We start from the raw sequence: 12,909 nt of genomic DNA on the forward strand, positions 1-12,909 counted from the left end.
GGCCCATGAAAGTCCTTTTATGCGTTCTGAGAGTTCACCTCTAGGTATGCTCGCAATGACTCCGAGACACAGTGGAAGTAATTGCACCGGTGTTTCAGGTGAAGCACTAAAAATGTGGGGGTCTAACAACTGAGACTCCCACAGCTGGTTAGGAATAGCTCAGACCTATGTCTCTTGCCTCCAAGATCCAAGCTTTTTTATTGATTTTATGTTATTTACTTGGAAAGATCAAAGGAATCGAAAATCTGTAAGATATCCTTCAGCAAATTCCATCTTGGTTTCTCAAAGAACAGATCGAAGAAGGTATTTTAGAGAATTCCTTGCTCCATTTATCACTCTTGCTTTCCTAAATCTTGAACCCCTTTCCTCTGCAGGCTGTCTTTCCTTAACCTGCAGTGTGTTCAGGTCTCTACTTTCTCCCCTTCTGGAGGTAATCCTAATGCTCTCCTTCTCTTCTGGGCCAAAGTTTTTTTGCTTTTTCTTAATGGACAAGTCTATTAATTAATGTATGTATGTAAGAGGGAAAGAAGTGGGGGGGCGTGGGGGGGAATGAATGAATGAATTGATTGATTTCTCTTCCACTGATTTATTCCCCAAATGTCAATAACAACTAGTGCTGGGCCAGGTCAGAACCAGGGATCTCAAATCAGATCCCCGACGTGGGTGGCAGGGATGCAGCCACTTGATCCATCACCTGCCACCTCCCTTGTGGGCATTAGCAGGGAGCTGGGAAATTGGAGGTGAAACCAGGACTCAACAACTGTGCCAAATGCCCGCCCCTGGTCAAAGCTGCCTCGTCATGTTTCTTAATGGTCTCAGCCCATTTTCTGCTGCTGTAACAAAATACCCGAGGCTGAGTAATCTGTCAAGAAAGGAGGTTTCGTCTGGTTCACAATTCTGGAGACCCGAGGGGTGTGGTGCTGACAACTGCTCAGCCCCTGGTGAGCACCAAGTCCATGCGTGGGAGAAGGGGAAAGGGAAGAGGGCAAAGGCAGAAGAGGACGCTGGGGAGTGAGAGAGGGAGGGGGTGCCATAACTGCCTACTCTAGCAACAACTCACTCACTCTCAGGGGATCTGGATCAGTTGCATCAGAAGTGAGGCACCCTCATAACCTAACTACATTCCAAAGGTCCTGGCCCCTCACAACACTGTTACACTGAGAATCAATTTCAGCACTTTCAGCTAAAGTCCAGGGGCACTCGAACCCTAGCAGCAGTGCACACTCCAAGTCCTTTCCACACTGCAGCTCACTAAGATCACGCTGCTGCTGGGCCTACTGCACTGAACTCGCACATACTAGGGTCACCGACGACCTCCTGTTGTCACTTTTTTTGGCCACTGGACATGAGCTCCAGGCAGCAACGTGCTACAGGCCACATTTTCTCTTCCCTTGGTGTCCACGGCCCCCGTCTCTCTGGGCTCTTTCTCTTGCCCCTCTTTTCCATCCTGCCCTGTGAACTGTTTCCTCCTTTCCCTGCTGTTCCGTACAGTCCCGAGCCCTCCACAGGCCTCAACCTTCCTCTCTTCTCACTCCGCAAGTAGATCTCAACCTTCTCGGAATGGCAGGACATGGGGATGAAGCCTGCTGGGATTATCTTGCATCTACAGATACTGAACTACCTCTGGGCACTCCAGCACAGGCTGCTGTTTGGATAGCACTGTCTGTTCTCTTTCACATACTATGCTCATGAAGTCAAGTTTCTCAGCCCAAGACCCAACAGCCCCAGCCCGATGTTAAAGTGACAGCACGCCCCGCTTCTTAACCCCACGGGAAGCTGGAACGTGTTCTCTGCGCGGCAGCTTTACAGAGTCTCTGATCTGCTGGCACCTGCCTGGCATCCCCACCGTCTGTTGTGGTGCCTGGGGCAACAGCCTTTGCACAGTGACCATGGCCCTAACCTCTTGCACCTGAAGTTTTATCTTTTTAAAATTCTTGCAGTAGATCATATAGAACATAAAACGTACTAAGCTATGTTATGTGCAATCCAATGGCGTTAAGCTCTTTCACGATGGTGTATAATCGTCACCTTTATGCTTCCAGAATATTTTTATCCCCCCAGTGGAAAGCCACTCCCATGAAGCAGCCACTCCCCATCCCCCCCTTTCCTCTGTCCCTGGGAACCACTGCTCTGCCTTCTGTCCCTGTGGATTTTCCTATTCTGAATTCTTCGTATAAATGCAAATATACTTCTTTCACTTAGCATAAAGTTTTCAAGGTTCTTCCCTGCTTCAGCATGTATCAGTTCTTCACTCCTCTCTGTTGCTGAGTACGGCTTCATTGCATTGACACGTTACATTTTCTGTATCCACTCTTCTGTGGATGGAGATCTGAGTTGCTTCCACTTTTTGGTTATTCTGAATAGTGCTACAGTGAGCATCTGTGTGCTACACAGGTTTTTGCTTGAACCTCTCAGTTCTTCTGAGTGTATGTCTAGGTGTGGGGTTTCTGGGTCATATGGTAATCCTATGTTTAATTTTTTGAGGAAATGCCAAACAGTTTTTCATAGTGGCTGCATCACTTTCCACTCTCACCAACAACGAATGAGGCTTCCAATGTGTCAGCATCCTCACCAACCATTTTTCCAGCATAACCATCCTGGTGACCGTGACATAGTATCTCATGTGGTTCCAAGGTTTCTGTCTTCATTTTAAATGCTCAAGATTCTTAAGACATGTAAGCATTTACCCAAGAGAAATAAAAATGTCTACAAAAAGACTAGTATACAAATATTCAAAGCAGCTTTATTGGTAAATTCCAAAAACTGGAAACTATCCAAATGCCCACCAACAAGTGAATGGAAAAACAAGTACTGGCATATTCATACAATGAATGCCAATCAGTAGCAAAAGGAAACAAACTACCCACAGCACATGAATGAATTTCAAATCATCATGTATGATTCTAGCATCCAAAGCTCTAGAAAACACACAAGTAATAATCAGTAACAGCTCTGTGGTTGCCTGGAGCTGGGGCAGTGACTGGTGGCCAACGGAACAAGGGAAATTTCTTAAGCAATGGAAACAGAACTGAGATCTGGACCCAAGTGGTGGTTCCATCAGAGTGTGCATTGGGAAGTACTCATGAAACTACATTTAAGATGAGTTACACGCTAATTACCCCTCAATAACGTGATGTTAAAAGTTAAAAGAAAGATGCCATAGCCTCTCGAATATGCTGGTCAAGTTTCCAAGCCTGACTTGTTCATTTGTTCAATAACTCACCAAATCTGTATTGTGTGCCTGCTCTGTGCTCAGAGATACCATGGAAGACCATATCTGGAGGGCAGATGGGCTACCACACAGGGGCATGCTGGGTTATAGGAGCTGGACACAGGAGAGCCAGGAAGTGATGACTGAGCTTAGCTGAGATCTGAAAAATTGAGTTCTTTCTTGAAGTGTTCTCTGCAAAACTGGAAATCATGTTCAAAGGACCTGAGGAAAGAAGGGATGTTACCTGAAAACAAGTCGACGTGGCTGCAGGACAGAGATGGACAGCGAGGACTGGCGGAGATGTGTCAGAGAGAAGGTCAAAGCTAGACCCTGGGGGCTCCCAACAAGCTCAGAATCTCGGTTATCATCCATGGGAAGTCACCATGCTACAGGGGCCCTCAGATGAGCATTTAGTGTCCAGGGAACCTCTCTGGCCAAATTGTGGAGATGGTTTGGAACAGATGCAGCACGTCACAGAGGGATCAGGCAAGAGGTGGCTGTAGAAGCCCCGGAGAGAGGTGACAGGTTGTGATCTTGGGTGGTGGTGGTGCAGGCGGATGAAGATTTACCTGGTGAAGTCTGCCGTGTCAAGTCCAGGGAGCGGGAGAGATGGCCAGCACTTTGAAGGGGTCAGGTTTGGGGGTTCCATCCCAGACAGATAGCATTGGAGGCTCCTGGACCACCAAGCTCTCTCTGCAGTGTGCTCCCTTCCCCAGCTTCTGAAAGCTGAGCTGCTGCTTCACCCCTGGAAGCCCAGGTCAGGTGTCACCTTCCTTCCACATAGCACACAGAGAGATCATAGTTTCTTCTCCTGCGCTGGCGCTCTCTCCAGGACAAACACCTCCATTCCAGGGAAGTGCGAGACTCTATTTACAGGCTCTTGTCCTCTACTAAGCTGTGACTTCCCTGGGGACAGGGCTGCGAATTCATCTTTGCACCCTCTCGGCAGCACAAGTGTGAGGTCCCCACCTAGAAATATCTGAGGAACTGAAGTGAATGTGTGGACAACACATTTAAGATTCCTATAGTGTCTTTCTCCTGGAGAGCTCAAGAAGCTGCAGAGCAGATGTGAATATATGTTTACAAGTAGACGGTGTGAAAGGTGTGCAAGCTCTCACCAGCACTTGGTGAGTAGCAGGGAAAGATTTTGCCTTCACCAGTTTCTGTATCAGTTAGGCACGCAGTTGACTGTAAGGTTAGCAAATGCAATCTCAGCAGCTTAAACAAACAGCAGGTATTTTTCTCACAAAAGAAATCACCCAAAGAGGCCAGCATTGTGGTACAGTAGGTTAAGCTGCTGCCTGCAATGCTGGCATCCCATATGGGGATAAGACTTGGCCACTCCACTTCTAATCCAGCTCCCTGCTAATGCGCCTGAGAAAACAGTAGAAAATGGCTCAAGTGCCTGTGCCCCTACCAGCCACATGGGAGATCTGGATGGAACTTCTGGCTCCTGACTTAAGCTGGGACCAGGCTCAGCTGTTGTGGCTGTCTGGGGGAGTGAACCAGCAGATGGAAGATCTCTATCATTCCATCAAATAAATGAAATAAATATTTTAAAAAATCATCCAGAGGTGGACAGTTGCTGGCTTTGGTTCACGCACCTAGCAATGCCACATCAACTTTTATTTTCCATTCTGTTGTCCTGATTAAATTGGTTTTTTGGCCTCAAAGACATTGCCCCTTGATTGCAATCTGCCTGCAGCTGTGCTAGGCATTTCATTTACATTTAAGTCATAAAGAGAGGGGAGATGGAAAGGCAAAGCCAACAGAAGGTTTTTTCACATGCCCTCCAGCCACCTGCCTCATTCAACTTGTTGGGGATAGGGGAGCCTGGAAAGTCAGGGATGGGATTGTCATGGTGGTTCTTGGACCAATCCTGATCCTGGGTTCAGTTAACAGGGAAGAAGGGGAGAATGGCTTGGCTATTGGGAAGACAACTCCAAGGTCTGCCACAGGACAGACATCACCCCATAGAATAGCTCGAAGTTATACACATGCTGGTGGAGCCGGATGGGAACGAACCCTTCTCTAATGTCCATAGAAACAAGATGCTAATAGCAGAGATGCTGCACGTGGATCTGAGACATGGCCTAGCTCTCAGCCCCAGATGTCCGTCCCTACTTGCTAATCAATTCTTCATTCACCACTACCCCACTCCCTCAAACCAGACATTTAAAAACAAATTATCTGGGCCGGCGCCACGGCTCACTAGGCTAATCCTCCGCCTTGCGGCGCTGGCACACCGGGTTCTAGTCCCGGTCAGGGCGCCGGATTCTGTGCCGGTTGCCTCCCTTCCAGGCCAGCTCTCTGCTGTGGCCAGGGAGTGCAGTGGAGGATGGCCCAAGTGCTTGGGCCCTGCACCCCATGGGAGACCAGGATAAGCTCCTGGCTCCTGCCTTCGGATAGGCGCGGTGCGCCGCGCCAGCCGTGGCGGCCATTGGAGGGTGAACCAACGGAGAGGGAAGACCTTTCTCTCTCTCTCTCTCTCATTGTCCACTCTGCCTGTAAAAAAAAAAAAAAAAAAAAAAAAATTTATCTGATACAAGCCAGCACCTAGCCATCTCTCAAGTAACAGCCACTCCATCCAACTAGCTCATGCTTGGGCTACTCAGTAGGAGGCCAGAGAGGACCTCTCTAGGTCCATGGAAGTGTCTTTTCTGCATGTCAGTCTTTTCTTCCTTTTTGAATGGAACATTAGTAGCTGTGTATTTAACAGGAATGAGCACTGGGAGTCCAGAGAAGGCTTTGCCCTTTCTGGGTAACGCCTCAGGTCCTTTTCAGTATTGATCACTCTTGCAAAATAGCTTACAAGTGTGAGATGGGAGTAAAGGTCATGAGGTTTCCTGTCCATGGTCATTTATCATGGTTCCAAAGTCATAAAAGGCAGGAGGACCACAGGCTAAAGCGGAGGTAGGAAGCAAGAACCTCATTGGCTTCTACTGGTTACACAGGCACACACCTTTCTTCACCTAAATCAAGAAAAAATCACGGGCCGGTGTTGTGGTGCGTCCCTTATGAGGCCAGGTTCTAGTTCTGGCTGCTTCCAACCCAATTCCCTGCGACACTGGTTGGGAGACCCAGCAAAACCTTCAGGGTCCTGGCTCCCGCCTGGGTGGGGCCATTTGGGGAGTGACCCAGCAGATGGAAGATTCTCTCTCTCTGCCCCCACCTCTCTGCCTTTCAAATACATAAATCTTAAAAAGACAGGGAGAAGAACATAGTTCCTAACAACACAGCAGTGAGAGACACGAGTATTCTTTCTTGCTATAAGCACAAGCCTACACCTTTTCAGGCTACACACATCAGTAATTAAGAAAGCAGCTAAGGGCTGCCTGGGGCACATTGACAGCACCTGCTGCCCACTCAGAACCTGGAGAAAGACCGCACTTCTCGTGTGGGACGCCCCCACCACCACACGGAGTGGGCAAGAACGCTCCTGAGGACATGACAGCCAGCGCACCTTCAGCGACACAGTACGTCCAGCCACAGACCCGCGCCTTCCGCACCCTCCAAGGGCTGAACCTGAGGGTGAGGGGGATCTGCCGGCCACGCCAACCTCTGCTGCCTCCCCCAGCTTGTATCGGTCTTTACCCAGTGTGCTCTCCCGCCCCTCGGCCTTCCCGGGCCACCTGCACCGCTTCTCGGCCCGGGTCAGGTGCGCCTCCGACCACCCCCGCCTGGTCCTGGGCTGTGTAATTGCCCCTCCTCTGGTTTCCCTCCCCGATCGCGAACTTTCCGCGGGGGGAGAGGCTGTCTTGTTCCCTCTTTTGTCCCATGGTGAACGGAGCCTCGAGCTTGAAACGTTTTTCGAATAAATAGGAGCGGCGGGGCTGGGACGTGGCTGCCGGCCCACAGCCGCTCTCTGGGGGACCCACTCGCCCCGCAGCTCGGACTTAGGACTCTGCCCCGGGGAGGCGCGCCTGGCGCCTGGGACCCGCCTCCCGGCTTCCCGAGCGACCCCGCCCGCCCAGGCCGCGTCCCCGCGCGTGGGGCGGCGGCAGCGGCTCCCGGGCAGGAGCCGGGGAGCAGGTGGGGGCGGCGGCCCCGCCTCCGCGTCCCGGCAGCGCCAGAGCCGGCGGCCGCGGAGCGAGCGGGGCGCACCGAGCACAGCGCGGCCGCGGCTGGCGCCGGGAGCACGGGCGCTGCGGGACGGAGCCCAGAGGCGGCGGCGGCGGGGACGGCGCCCGGCACGACCAGCGGCAGGTAGCGGCTCCGTGCGCGCGCGCGTCCGGGTCGTGAACGAGGGGGAAACGGGCGGTGTCGCGGCAGCCGCTCGGGCCGGTCCCGGTGCGGAGCGGGCCCCCTGCTCAGGCAAGGGTGCAGCGCGCGTGCCTGTGCCCCGGGGACCCCAACCCGGCCGCAGCCCCGGGTCCTGGCCGGGGTCCGGGCGCTGCCCTAGCGCCGGCCACCGCTGCTTGCGCCGGGCCGCGACCGCGGCGGGGAACGAGGTCACCGCGGGGGCGGCCCCGGGGACTCCCGGGCCCCGACTCCGGCGAGTAGCCCGGGACGCCAGGGCCGCTGGGGCCTGTGCTTCCAGTGGCTCTTTTTCCCTTCCCGGCTTCACCCCCGGAACAAAAGGCTGGGGTCTCGCTGGGGAGGGGGCTGTGGATGGGAGGACTGGGGCGGAGTAAGGAAGAGCTAGGAAATTGCGGCGCTGGGGGTGGCTGTGGGGATCCGGAGGCGGCCGCCGGGGAGGAAGCCAGCTCCGGAGGCGAGAAGTGACTTGGCCAAGGTCGCACGTCGCGTGCTGCGGGCGCTGCAGCCAGAGCGCGGGGCTCGGGCCCCGTCCCGCTGCCAGCTCCGAGGTCTGGAGTCGGACTGAGTGGCAGTTTACATCCGGCCACAGACGGGCTTTGGAGCCCTCTGGAGGGGTCGCCGGCAGGTGGCAGAGCCTCCTGGGCGCCACCAACCCCTGTCTGCAAGCAGGCACTCAGCAGGCGCTGCTCGCGGGAACGGCTACCCGGGAGGGCGGCAGGGGCGGCGTGGGGGACCCCGGGGACGTGCATGGGGGAACTCCGAGAGAGCTGCTGCAGGCGCGCTGGGGCGGGGAGCCTACCTCCATCCGCAGGACGCTGGGCTGCCCCTCGCTGAACGAGGGCCTCGTCTACGCGAAGTCTGTGCTCCAGCGTCTCCTCCCTTCCAGATCCTGCAGCCTCGCGAGGGGAGGCTGGGGAGCGCGCGCGTGTGTGTGTGTGTGTGTGTGTGTGGTCAGCGCTGTTACCCCCGGGACTCCAGCCTTCTGTTAAACTTTCTGCAAGGCCAATTCGTGGCCATGGAGGTTAGCAGAGGGGTGACCTTTGGGCCTTGTGCTGGCCTGGACAGGACATGAAGGAGGTCCGCGTTGGAAATGGCCCCCGCCTTGACCTCAGTGGTGGTCACACAGGTGTCCACACAGGAAAACGCAGGAAGCTGTAACCTTGACACTTGCGCATCTGATTAGGAAAGTTTTACCTGGATAAAAAAGTAAATGAAAATGTAGTGTGGTAAAAGCCACTCGCTGCGGTAGCACACGGAGAGTGAATGTGTTTCAGGGGATCCTTTAAAAACCACAAAGCCAAGAAAAGAAGAGGAGGCTGTTAAGTGAGGCATTCACTGCAGGGTGCTTGACCAAATGCCCTTTGTGCACCGCTACAGTACTTTCAGGGGAGCTGCTGTGTGCCTTTTTGGCTGACAAGAGAATCAAGAGAGAGGCTGTGAGGGTGGAGGACTCACTCGGGAAGCCCAGGATAAGAGTTTAGCTAACGGACTTCAGGTTCTCTGCCTGCAACCATGCACGAGAGATTTGGGGCCACCTGGAGCGGGACAGAGCAGCCCGGGGGACACAGACTGGTAGACTGGCTTCCTTCCATGCCCCCTTTTCTCTCCTTCCAGGAGATCTGTTGTCACGTAATTGGGAGTGGGACGCTGTGTCACAGCCTGAAGTTAGCCAGCAGCAGAAGGGATGGAGGGCGGGTGTGCGTGTGTGTCTAAGAACATACAGTTTTAGGGACGGCAGAAAACCAGCTGGCCCTGCCTGGGAACTGTGCGTGTAGATCTATTGTTCAGAAGCCTTGTGGTACAGACTGGTTCTGCAGGCTCTCTAACACACACACACACACACACACACACACAATTAGCAGTGCATCCTGCATGAGGCCCGAGAAGCCCAAGTTTGATTAATAGGAGAGAAGAAGTAGAATTTGCAGTCAACTTTTCTTACACCCTAGAAATGTACAAATGGATGTCTAATAGTGCTAAAGTGTTTTTTAAAGAAAAACCTACAAGGATAACTGAGCAGAGGCAGGCGATTTGTTTACTAGCAAACATATTATAAACATGCATTGACTTTGGTGCAATAGCATGACATCCAGGGGGAAATTTATCCTCATGTGTAGTCTTCATTGACCTCCAGTTCAGAGCTTAAGTGTGTTTCCTTCCCAGGCAGGTTTCACACTCAGAGTTGAGGATCCTAGTCCTGGAATTCAGAGGTTTTGATGTCATGAACCTGGGGCCGCTCTGGGGTCCTGCTGGGTGCAGCCCGTTAGCTGGGTGCCATCAAGTGTGATTACGCCTCAGCAGCTGTCTTGAGGCGAAACTTGCCTCATTGTCGCAGTACTGCTCCCACCGTCTGGCTGCTGGCGTATTTAGAGGGGGATCGTCATGTTTAACTGACTTTGCTGATGGCATGATAAAACAAGAGGGAACTCTACAAAAGAGGGAAGGTTGGTGAGCAAAGGATTCATTACTTCTTGGGCATCCCCCGTGGACGCAGAGCAGGTGCCGTGCGTTTTCTTGCTGGCCTCAGCCAAGGACGCACCTGAGCCCCCCACCCACCCACTTTGCACATCTAGGTGGGGCTCCAGCGGGGAGCCCTGGTGCAGCAGGGGGTTGTGTAGGGGATGCGGTGTCCCAGTGCCAGGGACGGAAAGGGAGGCAGAGAAGATGCTGGGCGGGCATTATGTGGGCCAGGCATTGTGGAGGAAGCTGTTCCAGTGTGCCTTGAAGGAACATTCATCCTGTGTGGGTGATGGATTCCAGCAAGATGCTGACTCTTAGAAGAGCGACATCCAGAAGAGAGGGAGTGCCAGGGCTGCCTAGGGACTGGCAGGGAGAGTCTGCTCCTGGGACTGGCTGCGAGGAGGTGGGAGCCAGCCTTGGCTTTAGTTTCCAAGGACGTAGGTGGGAGCCAGCCTTGGCTTTAGTTTCCAAGGACGTACGTTTGTGTATGCACACGTGTGTGTCAGAGCAAGGCTCCCAGGCTGCCTGTTCCTTAAGAGCTGACGGCTAGCCCGTGCCAGAGCCAGGCTAAGAGCTTTCTGTGTGTGAACTCATCACAGCAGCGCCAGAGGAAGCTGCTGCTGCTTCCTTGTGTTCCAGAGTGGGGCAGAGGCCAAGGGCGATGCTGCTCTCAGCGCGACCATGTCCATCGTGTGCTCAGTCCCCTCATAGCCCCATGCTGCCCCGCCCACCTGACTCTCCCTTGTTGCACCTGAGCTGAGCTCCTGGAGGGCAGGTACTGTGTCCAGTCATCTCTGTGGCCAGCACCTGCACATGCCTGGCACACGAGGTGTACTCTCTTAGGGCTGTTGAATCAGTGAATGAATATCTTTAACAATGTCCCGAGATGAAAAGCCGATGATTTTTAAATTACCTGTTGTTCTGACTTCCACCGTCTCATTCCTCTGTTGATACAGGTCACCTGGCCTGCCTGTGTGGCTTGATATGGAAAAGGTGTCCTTTAGAGTTAAAATTGACCTATAAAATCAGAAGGACCCTGCTCTATAAGAAATGAGTTTTTCTTTTGTGTAATTGATAAAATTCAGAACACCTGAGTTTGAGTCGCATATTCATCACTTATTTGCCATGTGATCACAGATAAACTTCTCTCGGCCAAGTTTTCTCATCTGTAAAAATGGGGAAAATAATGGTATTTATCTCATAGAGTAAGACAGGTTCAGTGGTTAGGACAGTGTCTTCCTCATAGCAGTGTTCAATTATTGATTTGGTGCTTTTAAAAATTTGCCTTAAGTGTTCTCTGTTCTATAAAGTATCGGAGGAGCTTTCAAAAATTGGCAGTTAATGACATAAAGTTAATAGATCAGGAAACGAAATAGAGAACAAGATAAAATCAGAAGTAACTTAGAAAACTGGAAGATACCCTAAGGTGTGGATAGTTTCCAGAGGTGAGATGAAAAAATTTTTTTAAGATTGATTGATTTGAAAGAGTTGCAGAGAGGTAGAGACGGGGGCAGGGGAGAGAGAGAGAGAGATTGAGCTTGAGATCTTCCATCTGCTGGTTCACTCCCCAAATGGCTGCATCAGCCAGAGCTGGGCCGATCCAAAGCCAGGCGCCAGGAGCCTCCTCCTCGTCTCCCACATGGGTGCAGAGGCCCAAGGACCTGGGCCATCTTCTGTTGCTTTCCCAGGCGCATTAGCAGGGAGCTGGATCGGAAGTGGAACAGCCGGGACATGAACTGGTGCCTATATGGGATGCAGGCCAAAGCTTTAACCCGCTGTGCCACAGAGCTGGCCCTGAGATGACATATTTGTCAGAGGTTCCCAGCAGCCAAAACGAAAAGGAAAACACAAGTAGTTACCCAACCCACAGCAACCAGGAGATAAACGCAGATCAGTTACACAGCTCCCCCTGCTCCTGCAGCCGGGGATAGCTTTCTCCTTCAGGCCTGGAGCCGTCCTGGTGGCCATGGATACCTCCGTCTTTCACATCACTCCTGCTGCGAAGGCAGTGGTGGTTTTGTGGGAGATGATGCCACTGAACATTTCCTAGCACTGTAGTAACTCCAGCTCTGGAGCCAGAATCTCAGAATGCAGCCCTGTACATCTGTAAGGAGCCAGAGCGCCAGCTTCAGGACCGGCCACATCCTTAACTTGTGCCCCGAGTGCTGGGAGAAGGGGACCAGTCGTCTTCCCAATGATAATCAGGCTTATGTGAGCCAGGTGAACGCTCCCGTCTTAAGGAACACTTAATGACTGAAGCCATTCAAATGAGCCCTATCTGTCGACTTCATCCAGGAGAAGTCCGAAGGGTGTCATTGTACATTTTACTTAGTAATAGACGACTGTGTATTCATGAATTTTCTTAGTACTTCAAGTTCATAATTTCCCTTGAGCTGCAAATGTTTATAACCCTAATTGGAAAGAGAAAAATTCAGGGCTAGTAAGAATAAGTGATGTTTATTTTTAGACACTTTTTGTCATTGAAATAATGATAATGATGGTCCTGTCTTCAGCCTCTCCGTGCCCTCTGTGTGTGTGTGTGTGTGGTTGTAGTTTTTTTGTATGTCCAGCTATGACTTGTATCCAATAAGATTGCCTTCAGCTGCCAAAGCAAATAAACAGCACACATACCCACATCTGACTTAAACAGAAAAGGGTTTTTTGCCCCGTGGAACTGGACTCTCTAGGGCATTCTGGAACTGGTGCAGGAGCGGAAGTGGTGCATCGGAGGCCGGTCTTGCTGCACCGTCCAGTTCCCCCATCCTTAGCCTGTGGGACCTCATCCTGAATCTGAGTGTCTCACGGGCACAAGATGGCTGCTGCGTCTGTGGCCTTGTATCTGCAGTCTAGGCAAGGAGGAAAGCAAAGCGCAAGTAGCTAGCGCGTGGAGATCCTCCTGCAGGGAAGGGCTAGCCTTTTCATTCAGAAGGCGATGCCCTCCCTGGGACTGGAATTGCATCCCATCGGCCAGAAGGGTG

At 52.4% G+C, this 12,909-nt stretch overlaps 1 protein-coding gene across 3 annotated transcripts in view; it reads left to right on the top strand.

Moving 5' to 3' along the window:
- The first annotated feature begins 7,173 nt into the window (after positions 1 to 7,173).
- The window catches only part of WIPF3 (WAS/WASL interacting protein family member 3), an 86,007-nt gene continuing 80,271 nt past the window's right edge, over positions 7,174 to 12,909 (top strand). Inside the window, exon 1 of one of the 3 annotated variants that reach the window (XM_051853270.2) lies at positions 7,174 to 7,417. The gene's annotated coding sequence lies outside the window, so the exon portion shown is untranslated. The remainder of the gene's footprint in view (positions 7,418 to 12,909) is intronic. The other 2 variants (XM_051853269.2, XM_051853271.2) reach the window with 2 other exon arrangements.

The sequence above is a fragment of the Oryctolagus cuniculus genome, chromosome 16 (genome assembly GCF_964237555.1).
Source record: "Oryctolagus cuniculus chromosome 16, mOryCun1.1, whole genome shotgun sequence".
NCBI classification, from domain to species: Eukaryota; Metazoa; Chordata; class Mammalia; order Lagomorpha; family Leporidae; genus Oryctolagus; species Oryctolagus cuniculus.